This window comes from Otolemur garnettii, unplaced genomic scaffold, assembly GCF_000181295.1.
Source record: "Otolemur garnettii isolate 467f Iridium unplaced genomic scaffold, OtoGar3 scaffold00014, whole genome shotgun sequence".
Lineage (NCBI taxonomy): Eukaryota > Metazoa > Chordata > Mammalia > Primates > Galagidae > Otolemur > Otolemur garnettii.
In genome coordinates this window covers 2,241,080-2,254,414 of record NW_003852409.1, presented here as the reverse complement: position 1 = coordinate 2,254,414, position 13,335 = coordinate 2,241,080, and positions in this window count along the sequence as shown.

Below are 13,335 nucleotides of genomic sequence, written 5' to 3'. Positions count from 1 at the left end.
CCTCATCTTGAGGGACCTTGAAAGAGTCCCTGCTTCTTATGGCCAACAAGAATGACAGCTCCACCTCTTCTGGTTCCCCCTCCCTTCCTGCCCCCCCCCCCAGGCTCCCTGATGACACATTGTTCTTGGCCCACCTGTTCCTCTGCTCTTCTCTCCCCTTAACTTCTCATGCTCTCCCTGGCTGGCTGTCCTCTCTTCTCATGAGGGTTCTGTTACCAGTGATAAGCTGATGACCCTCAGGTCGCCTCTCTCCAGCCAGACCCCTTCCTGAGCCCCAGTTCCCTCCCTCCATCTGGAGCCCTGCCTAAGTGCATCTCCCCCTCCACCGCACTCCCCAACCTCTGCACTCCCCAACCTCCGCACTCCCCAACCTCTGCACTCCAGACACCTTCCACACCAACAAGCCTCTCCTTTCATTGTTGTAGTTGCTTTACAAATTGTGGTTAACAGACACACAATCTAAAACTGACCATTTTAAGCATTGTCAAGTGCACAGCTCCATAGCATCAAGTACATTCCCGTTGTTGTACAACCGTCACCCCACTCATCTCCAGAATATAGTCAGTCATCTACCCCAGCTGAAACTCTGCACCCACTGAACACTCCCCCAGGGCTCCCGCCCCTCCCCCAGCCCTGGCAGCTTCCATTTTGTTCTGTCTCTGTGAGTTTGCCTCCTCTAGCTGCCTCAAAGGAGAGGAGTCAGGAAGTGAAGTGTTGTCTCTGTCCCTGGATCTTCTCTCTTTAACATTCTTGCCTCTGTCTCTCCTCTCCCTTCTCTTGGCGCTGCCTCTTGTGATCTGGGTTATTACAGCAGTCTCCTCACCTGGCCTTTTCCTCAGTTCTCCCACCTTCCTGTCCTCATTCAACTCCGCCCCAAATGATCTTTGTGAAAATCAATCTTCATGCTGCTTCTGAGCTGAAAACGACTCCCACTGCTTCTCATTACTCCAGAGTGAGCACGTGTCCTTAAAGCATGGTCCCCACACCTGGGTCTCAGCCCTCCTTCCTGGGACACTGTGCCTTTCCTCCCACAGCATGGTGGGGGAGATGGGGACCCCCCACGCCTCTCTGCACCCCCCAGGCTGGGCAGAGTGTGGTCTGCCATCAAACCAGACATCTCCACACCTCTCCAATCTCTAGCGCTGGCTGGGCTCAGAGTGAAGGCTCGGTCTCTGCAGGTGGAACGGAGCTGCCAGTCAGGGACGCCGAGTGTGGGGAGCAAGCGGACAGCCGGATCCTATCCCTGTCCGATGACCAGTAGAGAAAGAAAGTCAACCAGCACTCTACTGGGCAGGGTGGGTGGGCAGGGTGTGGAAGCACTAAATGATGGAACTTTGGGGTCTTATCATCCTCACATTTTAGGGCCAAGATTTGGGTCATAAAATGTGATGCAATAATTATGCCAATAACTGCTCCTCCGATGTGCAGAGACCTTTGCAGCACATAAAAAACAACCACTTTTATGCCTGCAGTTTCATGTTCCCAGGGCCTGTTGTCACCTGTGAGGGGCAGGTGACAGGCACAAGAGAAGAGGAGCTCCCTGACCACCAAGGTCTAAGTCCTACCCTGTCCTGCCACCACTAAGGAGCCCTGCATGAGACAGCCTCAGCTTCTCCCCCTGCCTTGCTGAAAGGTTCTTCCAGGCAGGATCTGACACACAATGTCTTGGGTCCAGTGCGACATAAAACAGTGGGACCTTTGTTCAAAAGGTGAGAAAAAAGTGCCATTAAAGGTACCAAAATATAAAGTCTCTCCCTTCTCTCATGGTCTCCCTCTGGATCTGTCGTGGTGTTTTTTGATTTATCCTTAATGCTGTGATCCCCACAGCTGCCCATGTGCTCCGACTCACAGCACGCACAAGAAGCTGCCAGTTTCCCTCTCCTGTCAGATGCTGCCGGGCACACCTTGCTCTGGTGTGGGACTGGGAAGGCGATCCAGGCATTTTCCCTTCCCGCGGGCCACTGCCCCAACACGATCATCTTGCTAACCCCTGATCTAAATAAGCAGTGTCCTGGCCACTGCCCCCATGCAATCCTTTTCTCCACCTCTGATCCAAGAACCCAGTGTCTTGGCACTGAGGCTGCAACACGATGAGTGATCCCCAAGGGTACTGCAACCCGGTGCCAGGACACTAGGTACCTGGATCAGGGGTGGACGAAAGCCCTGCTCTGCAGTTTCCCGCTGGTGGCAGAGTGGGCCCCAGTGGTAGCTGAGCAGGAGTGGGGAGGGGGAGACTGGGTGGGCATGGGGGGATGCCAAAGGCAGGGGAGCTGGAGTCCAGCAACCCATCCCCAGGAAGCAGATGGGCAACAGGAGGTGCGACTCAAGGTGAGCTGAGGATCTGAGCCCTGGCACATGTTCCATTGTCTAAGATAAAATGATGAAAAATTTCAAGATCTGTGTACCCACACAGGTGCCCAACCTCCTCTCAGCCCTATCCCCAGAGCACACACCCTGAAGGCTCCAGGGCCAGACTCAGCCTTTCCCCTTTGTGACGTTTCTCTTCCTCCCTAGTGTCTTCCTATTGAAATCTCTAATCCCCAGGGTCTACAGGACACTGGGCCCACACTGCAATGGCAGAGAAAATCAGGAGCACTGGAGTAGGAGTCAGGGGGCTTGGTTTTAATTCCTGACTTGGGTTGAGGACTTGCTGTGTGGCCTTGAACAATCTGCTGTACTTCTCAAGATCAGTTTCCACAACCTAATTCTCTGGGTAGGTATTTATCGGGCACCCACTATGTGCAGGAGAGACACTCTTTCTGTCTCTCCCCTTTGCAGAAGAAATTATTAATCATAAGAGAGTCCCGGCTCTCATGAAATTTATAATCAATCAACTTGGGAAGATACAACTTGTACAGAGATCCCTGGGATGGTGTCACCTACGTCATCTCAGAGGAGGAGGGGTTCTCTGGGCCATTAGCTCCCCTTTGTAGATGAGGACTCAGGTCAGATCAGCCTGGTTAAAGGTGAGAGCGTGGACTGGGGGTCATGCCAACCTGGCTGTGCCTTGGCTCTAACTAACTGGCAGCCTCAGGAATGCCTCTCAGTGCCTCTGAGATTCATGGATCCCTTCGCAAAGTGAAAGCAAAGGGAGGGTGTGGCCGAGCAACCAAGAGGAATACGTGGAGCTTTCTGGTGATCGTCCTTTTACCCCCATAAACCAACAGTGTCACGCGCTAGTCCCCAAACCAGGATGAGATCTCAGCTGCCCGAAGAAAAGCACAGGGCCCAAGAAAGGGGAACAATGGTCTTCCTTGGCTTTGTCCTGGGGCTCAACTCTGGGCCACGCTCTTCTGTTTGGGGGTGGTGGTGAGCTTTTTGTTTTTTTAACAAGGCACAGTCAAGTGTGCAAGTCTTAAGCGTGCAACTCACTGAACTTGCCCATTTGTGTACACCCATGTAAACACTCAGAGGAAGACACAAGGCCTTTCTAGCCTCTCTCCCCCTCAAGGCTTTCTTATACCCTTTCCCAGGCAGTCTTGTTCAAAGATAACCACTATCCTGACCTTTAAAACGACAGATTCGCGTTGACTATTTTTGAACATTGTGAATAGACGGAAGCATTACAGTGGGTATGTTCTCAGATCTGGTTTCTTTCCCTCAATCCTGTATCTGTGAGATTCATCCATGCCGCCGTGTGTAGAAACAGTTTGTGCTTTTTTTGTTGATGTGTAATATTTCATTATATGAAATATGCCATAATGTATTCATTTACTCTACATTTGATGAGAATTTAGGTTGTTTCAAGTACTTGGTAATTACAAAGAGTGCTACGAACATGTCTTTTATAGAAATAAGCATTTCTCTTGAGTGCATGTCCAGGAATGGAAGTGCTGGGTCAAAGAATAGGCATACAGTTAGTTTTAATAGATACTGTCGAACAGTTTTTCAAAGTAACTGTAGAATTTTAATTTTTCACCAACAATGTATGAGAGTTCCAGTTGCTCCACATCCTTGCCAACAGTTGGTACTGTCAGTACTTTTCATGTTGGCCAGTCTGGTGCATGGGTGGTGGTATTTCATTGTGTATTTCCCTCACAACGAATGATGCGGAGCACACCTCCTATGCCTATTGGCTGTATGGATGACCTGTGCCACACATTGGGCCTTTACTCTTGAGTGGTGCTGAGTGAGTTCAGAGAAGGTGAACAGAGTGTCACATGAAGAACAGCTGAAGAACCAAGAACAGGGTCACACTCAGCAAACCTCTAATGGGCTAAGCTGGGGAAGAGGAAACAGAAGAGATCTGTGGCTCCCCAGAGGGCAGGAGGCATAGATTTACCAAGATTACCAGGACACAGATTTCTAATTAATGCAAAGAACTTTGTAACAATAACAACTGTCCCAGGGTACACTGGACTGAGTCAGCAGTGAGCAGAGATGACAGAACCCTAGATGAGTTCTTCCAGAGAGGTCTGATGTGTCGATTGATGGAGGTAGTTGGACGAGATGAGACTCAGGGCTCTTTAAGGCCTGGTTCTGTTATGAAAGACATTTTTGGAGCCACTTAATGGAGGAGGATGGGGACTTAGAGACCAGCTACCGTTAGAAGGCTTGTTTTCTGGCTCGTTTGCATTTATTTTCCCTGGCTGATTTCATTCTCTTAGTCATATGGGAAAGCACCTTCTAAAAAAACATGGACACTAAACATAGTGTTTGACTCCGTCACTTTCTGCAGTTGCTGAAAGCCTCTTCCTAGAACACACTGAGCCTTGGAGGTCTGTACGTCAGTCAGATTTGTCAAGTAGTTGAAATTAGAAAGGTCTGTGTGTGAATGTGCATGTATGTTTGCATTTTGCATCTCTTGGGGTCATTACAGTGTCTGAGTCACAGCTCGCATCACTGTGAGCAACAGGGTCCAGGAAAAGATTCTGAAAGCATCTTCCTGCCCGAGCTGGGCTGCTCACCTGCCCTCACACCATCCTACCCCCCTTCTCCGCAACGTTCCTACTTCATCCGCCCTGAGCTCTCCCCAGGCTCTGGCTCTTCCATTTCATCTTCCTCCGCACCAGCTGAAGAGGGTTCTAGGAAGCCAAACAGCATGATACAAGCAGGAAAGGCCAGCAGAGTTTTGTGGGAGCTATTACACTATGTTAGGGTATCCCCTACTCACCCAAGCCTGAGAGCTACGCGAGAGCAAGCATCTCTGTCTCCCACGGTCCTACCCTAAGTTCTGCACCTCTTAGGTGCTGAATATGTTTGTTGAATGAATGAATGAATGCCTAGCATTATTACTGGCTCTGCTGGCTGTAAGTCAAAACCACTGGTAGAATGAAAGCTAATTGTACAAAAGCTGGTGGAGTTCATGCCTTTTCCCATTCTCCATTTTACAAACATGAACTTTATCTCCTGCCACATAGCAGGTGGTAACCTAAGGTTGAGCTTTATGAAGCACATTTTCATCTTTTCTGAAAAACCAATATGAAAATTAGTACGAACAATGCCAGAAGGTAAATGGCAAATTGGACAAAAATATATTTGTGGCACATTGAACAAGAGGTGAATTTGTCTCACAGACAATGAGAAAGAAATAGAATAGTCCGGTGAACTGTGGGAAGAGGAAAAGAATAGTGAAAACGTTCACATAAAAAGAAATACTCAGGCTTCCCAACATGTTAACAGATAAGGAAACTCACTCATAGGAAAGCATGAGACAGGAGATAATAGTTCTCATCTATCAGACAAAGATTAAAAAGTCTAAGCATTCCCAGTGTTGATCAGACGTGGGGGAGACCAGGACCCTCACTCAGAACAGAAGTTACATTGGTAAGCCCACTTTTAGGGCGATGGAAGGCAGATCTAAACGCACACACCCTTTGACTCAGCAATTCCACTTCTAGAAATTTACTCTATTAGTTTGCTCATTGAATTGTACAAGCACACACGAACAGATTATGTGGTCCTAATTGATTTTAGAAAAGAAAAAAAAACCAACAATAACACTGGAAACCACATAAAAATTCATCAACAAGGCACTGGGTCAATAAATTAGAATATATGCGATGGAACAATATTAGCACCATCCTTCAGGCCCCTGTTGCCCAGCATGTCACCGCACCTTATGACAGCGAGCATCGTTCTGTACTTACTGCATACCAGGCACGTGCTAAGCTGTATGTGGATCATTTTGTGTAATATTAATAACTCGGTGAAGTGGCTAATTTTATTATCCCCCTTTTACAGATGAAAAACTGTGACGTGCAGAAAGGTGAAGTAACCTATTTTAGTTTTATAGGGCTGCCATAATAAATTACCACAAACTGGATGGCCTAAAACAACAGAAATTTATTCTGTCACAATTCAGAAGACCAGAGCTCTGAAATCAAGGTGTCAGCAGGGCCGGTTCCTTCTGGAGGCTATGCGGGAGAATCTATTCTGGACTTCTCTCCTGCTTCTGTTGATGACTGGTGATCCCGACAATCCTTGGCTCATGGCCAGATCACTTCATCACTTCATTTTTTTTTTTTTTTTGAGACAGAGTCTCACTTTATTGCCCTCAGTAGAGTGCTATGGCATCATAGCTCACAGCAACCTCCAACTCCTGGGCTTAGGTGATTTGCCTGCCTCAGCCTCCGGAGTAGCTGGGACTACAGCTGCCCGCCACAACACTCAGCTATTTTTGTTGTTGCTGTTGTTGTTGTTGCAGTTTGGCTGGGGCCGGGTTTAAACCCACCACCCTCAGTATATGGGGCCAGTGTCCTACCCGCTGAGCCACAGGCACCGCCCAGCCCGATCACTTCAATCTGACTCCATTATCCAGTGTCCTTCCTTTCGGTGTGTGTCAACTCTTACAAGGATGCCAGCCTCATCCAGTGTGACCTCATTTTAACTTAACTAATTTTATCTATAAAGACACTAACTCCAAATAAGGGCACCTTCTGAGGTTCCAGGTAGACGTGAATTTGTGGGGGACACTATTTAACCTAATCCACTGACCAAGGTCCCAAAGCTATTAAGTGGTGGAGCTGCGATCTGAATCTGGGAGGCAATCTGACTGTACTCACTGCCATACTCCGTGCTGCCTTCCCCTGATGTAAACCTTTACATCAGGGTGACAGTGTCCCAGGGCCAGCTAACCATTTTACACATAATAACTAATTTTATCCCCATAGCAACCCCACTTTGTAGATGGGAAAACTGGGCACAGAAGGATAAAAGTCACCTTGGATTACAAAGCCAACAACTGGTAGACCTCAAATTTGAACCCAGGACGTTAGTCTCCAGACAGAGTCCATGTCTGGTTTCTTTTCTTATTTTGTTTTATGAATCTGAAGAATAGACTGTGTCTTATTATTGATGAGTTGCCATTCAAGAACCCCCAAAATGACCTGACAGGACCTTCCCTTGAGCCTGACCTTGGTTGCTACTGGGCTCCTTGTGCTTGTGCAGACTGATTCAGAGTCCATGTCCTTAACCACTGTGTTAAACTCCTTTCCAACTAGTGTCCTATAATGACAATATAGGGAGAATTAGGGCTAAGGTAATATTTCTTTTTCCTGAAAGACTTATGTTCTTTGTTTTATTATCAGACACAAAGAGTCCTCCTATTCATCTTGTTTCCCTTTTCTTCATGGTTGCCAGGATTCATCTCAGATTTGAGTGTCCAAATAAATACAGTTGCCATCTTTAGCCAGGATGCTGACATAATTTTTTATCTTTATTCTCTGTGTTGGGTGTTCTTAATCTGGGCTTTTGAATAGGCTTCAGGGAGATCCACACACCCACTGAGATGATATGCAAACTATTGTGTATATAGATATACTCATTTATCTGGGGCAATGATCCATAGCTTTAATCAGATTCTCCAAGAGTTTCATGATCTTAATCATCGAGATTTTTCTGCCCTGCCTTTTAAAACTTTTCTGTTTTTATTGGTTATGTTGCCAATGCAAGTTCATTTTAAGCCGTGTCAAAGCTTTTTAATGGTGGAAGTGGAATACTAGATAAGAACCACAAGCAAATGCACATCACTCTGCCATTCAGTCTGCACTTTTCAATCCGGACTGTGCATGGAGGAAGTCTGTCTTCATATCTCCCTCCCTCTTCCCTTCAAATTTACACCACTTCTGAGTAGTGCTGATGCCTCCTGGCCTTGGGTGTCTCCGGTTTCATTCCAGCACTGGCCAGGCACTCATCCCATGCTCAGGATATCAAACTTGTTAGCAGGGTGCTGACCAGAAAGAGTCCTTGATTTTGAACCAAGGCTCAAATGAATTCACTTATAGTTAAAAACAACAACAACAACAACACAATATTAATGGAATGGCTGCGAGAAACTGTGTGATAACTAGCGCTCACCTTGGTGTTCCAAGGGTGGTGGTTTGTAGTTATAGAATAAATATTGCCTTATTAGATGTTTATTAGAGATTATTAGGAATTATTAAACTTATTGCCTAACAAACCCATTAGAATTTATTAGAAACAAGAAACTTATTAGAAATTCAGAATCTCAAACCCCATCCCATACCTACTGAACTAGACTCTGCATTTTCAGAGAGTCCAGTGATTCAAATGCACATTAAAGTGAGAAAAGCACTGACAGAGAACATGAGGACTCCCACTTCTCAAGTTCATCACACCTCGGGGAACACTTCAGTTTTTTGGGACACACACCTAACTGGATGATCTGAATTAATTCCTATTGGGGTTCCCCATATTATCACAAAAGGGGGTAACAATACCTGCCATTCCCCCTCACGGCATTACTGTGAGTTTCAAATGAGATCATGGATTCATTTACTAGCTACTCACTGTGATGGGGCTGACTGGGGCTGGGAGTTGTTGGGGAGCAGAATGGGGGTAGTCTCTGCCCTCATGAAGCCCGTGGCCTGGCAGGGTGGGAAACAGGTTGCATCTGCTGGTATTGTGTGACTGTCACAGAGCTTTCATTCACTTACTTTAGTATTCTTTTACTCCTTCAGTGGTCAGCCATTTATTACAACATAAGCACCTGCACTATGTCAAGTGCTGAGCTCTCAGCTGGACACTGGGGAAGCGGAAACCCCAGGCTCATGGAGCTTTTAGTTAGCCAGAAGTAAAGACAAGGATTCCATTTAGAACTCACTGTGGCTGATGCTCTGAGGTTGGTGCAGGGGGCTGTGTGAGCACAGGTGAGGCAACGAGGAGGGATGCTTTAGTTTAAGGATGATCACAAGTTTGCTGGGTTGAAAAGGGGGAGAACCACACTACAGGAAGAAGGCACAGCATGGGAAAGGCACGGAGCATGGAGGTCCAGCACACTTGCTCCATGACAGAAGGCGTGGAAGATCTGGAGTGCCTAGACATGACTTCCGAGAAGCAGCTTGGGGCCAGACCACAGATACTAAGGAATTCTGTCTTTATCCTGCACTGACACCATCATAGCTATTCTCAGAATGCCTTTTAAACAGCAGCATGGAAGAAGAAATGACTTAAGGCAGTATTTTTAAGAGGCTCTGACAGTATCTTCCAAAGAGAGAGCCACAGTCCTCAGTATGGTAGTGGATGTGAGGATAGAAGTGAATGTAGGGGAAATTAAGGAAGGCAGCAATAACAGGACTTGGTGAGGAAAAGAATGGGGTGGTGAAGGAGAGGCAGGCAGGAATCACAGATGGTTAGTTAAGGAGAGCAGCCCAGGCTGGATGCAAGAATTTGGGAACTATGAGGTGATTGGAGTCATGGGAGTGAATGAGATTGTGAGAGGGTGTGGGGTGGAAAGAGATTAGGGTTAAGAGTGGCACCGACAATTAAGAGATAGGCAGAAGTGATGAATCCATGAAGAAAGCTGAGGGAGGCCAAGAGCCAGTTCTGCTTCCCTTGGTTCCTTTGGATGTGGCGAGCAAACACCTCAGTGGTCACAACTCATCATGTACCAGAACCGTGTCTAGGAACCACCCTGAGGTCTGCACCCTGAATCCCAGAGTGAGTGGGAGCTGGGGCTGGGGCTGCCACCCCAGAAGATAACTGAGGCAGGGAACAAGGTAGGACTTGTCTCCCCCCACTCCTCCTCCCCTTACACGTGGTACTGTGGTAACGTCCAGCCTTTTCACAAATCTGAGGAGTAATGAAGGAAATGCTGGAGTTCGTTTGGTTTTTCAGATCAGACAAAGACTCAACACCTCCTAACAGAAGGAAACCTTCCATACTGTGTCCTAGGTTGACTCCAATGAGCTCATTCTCTCATTATCATTAAGAGCAAAGAGAGTCAGGTCCTATCGTAATTAACCAAAAGATGATTTCACCAAACAAAACAGAAGAGAGGAACTGGCCCCCAGAATTGTGCTATTCTAATTCATATTTTTCCATAGAAACAGGTCTGTGGTTTTAAACTGATAATGGCTCCTTGCAGTCCAACAATTGATCTATCTGGTGTTCTGGCTTTACGCAAAAAGTGAACTGGTCTCTTTAGAAATGTTGGCAGCCTGGCTGGTCCATTAGTAAGACTGAAAAATCAAAACACTGACTGGAAAGGCCATTATGACTGGGCACAGCAGGAGTTATTGATAGATGATGTCATTTCAGGAATAAGCAAGCCAAGGTCATGAGGCTCCTGGGCAGGGTCAAACCACCCTTCATGGCTGCTCACCACCCTCTTTTGCGGATACTGGCATCTGCAGGGAATACAGGGTCTGAGTCCAGGACTCCATTCATTCATTTATTTATTTTTTTGCTCAGCCTGGTTCCAGGGGAGCCTAGGATGTACAGCAGGTCATTAAGTTAAGCCCTGGAGGCACACCTCTTAGATTCTCTTTTAACTCTCTTCCCCTCTCCTGGCTCCTTTTCCTCTATTATCACACTCCTCGTCCCAGGAGCACCTGCCCTGTCCCCAGTTCTTACTACCCTCCCACTCCCTTCCTTTCCCATCCAAGCTTTAGAAGGGGGCTAGGCTCTGTTTCTATTTGTTCAGCTCCCATGAGCTCCTACTTCTGCCCCTCACTAACACTAATGATATCACTGCAAGGCAGGGCCAGGCTCTGAGTGGAGGCTTTCTCTGCACTGTGTCCCTTGTCCCCATGGCAGCCCATATGAAATGGGTGCTCAGTTTCCTCCCTCTATCACACAGGGAGGAAATTGAGGCTTGGACAGGCATATCCCTGGCATATCCCATTTTTGAACTCTCTGCAAAGTCACCCATGACTCTACCAATTCTGATGGCCCCTTCCCAGTCTTTACCCTCACTCTGTTCTGTCTCTCTGTAGCAACTTGGGAGAACTGCCCACCTCTCTCTTCTCTTGGCTCTTGGGAAGCCATTTGCTCTCCATTCCTTCCCTGACTCCTCTTCACAGGGTGGGTCATGCTACTCCAACCTGTCTTGATTCCAGAGCCATTAGAGACCATCTTGTCCAGCCCCTCATTACTCAAGGTCACTCTGAGTGGTGGCAGAGCTGGGGCCAGATGTCCTGACCTCCAGGCCAGTCTACCTCCTGCTGCTCAGAACTACCACTACCTACCCTGTGTTTTCTGTTTTTGCTGAGCTGCAGGAGACAGCACTGCCCCGGGAGGGAGAAGGTGTGAGACCCTGATAAGGTGGGGTGGATGCTATTTGTAGAGGACACTGGCTTTCCATTTATGCTGGGAGGAGCCCCAGGGCCCACGGCATTCTAAAATGTGGGTTTGTAAGACTAGCTCTTTAAAGATAATACACCAAAGTGATGGTGTTTTTGTTTTCACTCCCTGCCTGTAGGTTGTGTGGCTTGAATTGTTGGGAACTTTACCACTTGGCTCCATTTCTCCTTAATTGTTTTATCTGTAAGGCTTCGAGCCAGCTTTAGAGAAAACAGAATAGTAAAGTAGAAACAAAAATGGAACTTTAAGATGAGGGCGCTATTGTCTGGGCAAGGCAAAGTCCTACATAGCAGAAGGCAAGGGGCATTGATGATGTGCCCATAGAGCTTCACAGCCTGCCTGAGCAGCGAGAAGGGTTGGGGAAGAGAAGGGAAAGGCTGGCGGCCAGCAGTGTGTGCCCTTGAGAAGGGGGCTCTGCAGCCCTTCACAAAGGACAAAATGGCAGTTACCTCCTGGAGAAAGATGAGGACCTTTGGGGTGCTGAGGGCCCAGCATCTGGGTTCAAGGTTTGGTTCTGTGATTTGGATACGGAAGAGCTTAGGCCAGGTCATCTCCAAAAGTTTCCGAGAGTGAATAGAAAGTGCTGCATATGGAGTCATTAATAATTGTAGCATTGGTGCGGTATGGGGGAGGGAGGTGGTACTGCCCAGCGTGGAGGGCGCATCGTAGCTGCTGCATAGACTCGGAAACTGTGGCCAAGGAGCGCCTGGACTGGAACCCCCAGCCCAGCACGGTTCATTGGATCTAAACTGTTTGGGTCACACGCTTTACCAAGGCAATGCGGTCTAGGCAGCGGAGCAGTGCCCATAAATCCCCGAGGGTGCACTTCCTGGGGGTGTTTGGCCCAGGCTATTCCTAAGGGTCCTAGTGGGTCCTGGGATATGACTCAAGTCCAGGGGGCAGCCAGTCTCCCATTTCCACAGCCCCTGCGATTTGCCGCTGTGCCCTCAGCGTTCCTGGCCCGGAGCTGGTGAACAGGTGGGAAGAGCGCGGGCGGTCAAGAGCGCGCCCCGCTGCTCTCACGGCCCGGGCTCCTACCTCAGTCTCGTCAACCACACCTCGCCCCTTCAAGCAGGGAAACTGAGGCCCAGAGAAGGGAGAGGGCTTGTCAAGGCCACCCCATAAGCTGGCGGAGCTGGCGGAGTCCTGCCTCCAGGCTCTTTCCGGCTCCACTTGGCCGCGTAGCGCGTGTCGTGGCGCTTTAAACCTTGTCTCTTGCAGTTTGGGAAACTTTTCCTGCCCCAACCTGGCGCGGCGCGAACCTGGGCTCCACATCCACCAGAGCCCTTCCGCCCTGGGTCCCACTCTCAGACTCTTACGGGCGGAGAAGAGGCTGCGCCCCGGTCCGACCCGGGCGAGCACCTGTACCCAGCGGAGCGCCCCGTGGGTGTGGAGCCAGCTGCGCTCGAGGCCAGCAGGGGCGCCCGCTCCGCCCGGACCCCGGCCATCGGCGTGTCTCCTCCAGAGCCCTGACCCCTTCTCCGGCTTACAGAGGCGACGAAGAAGTCCAGAGAGCCCGGCTTCCCAGCTAGGGCCGCGCGCGCGGGGCGGCGGGGCGGCGGGGCGGCGGGGCGGCGGGGCAGCGAGGACGCGGACCCCGAGACCCGGGTTCCCCAGCCCCGAGGCAACCCGAGACGGCAGCTATTTATAGAGAGAGCCACGCTCAGTCCCTGTTGGCGGCGGCGGCGACAGCTGAATATTTTGCCCAGATATGGCTGAGGCCCCGGCGCGGGGGCAGGGAGCCCCGTGAGCTCGAGGGGGACCCCAGGCGGGGTGGGGGGCTTACCGGCA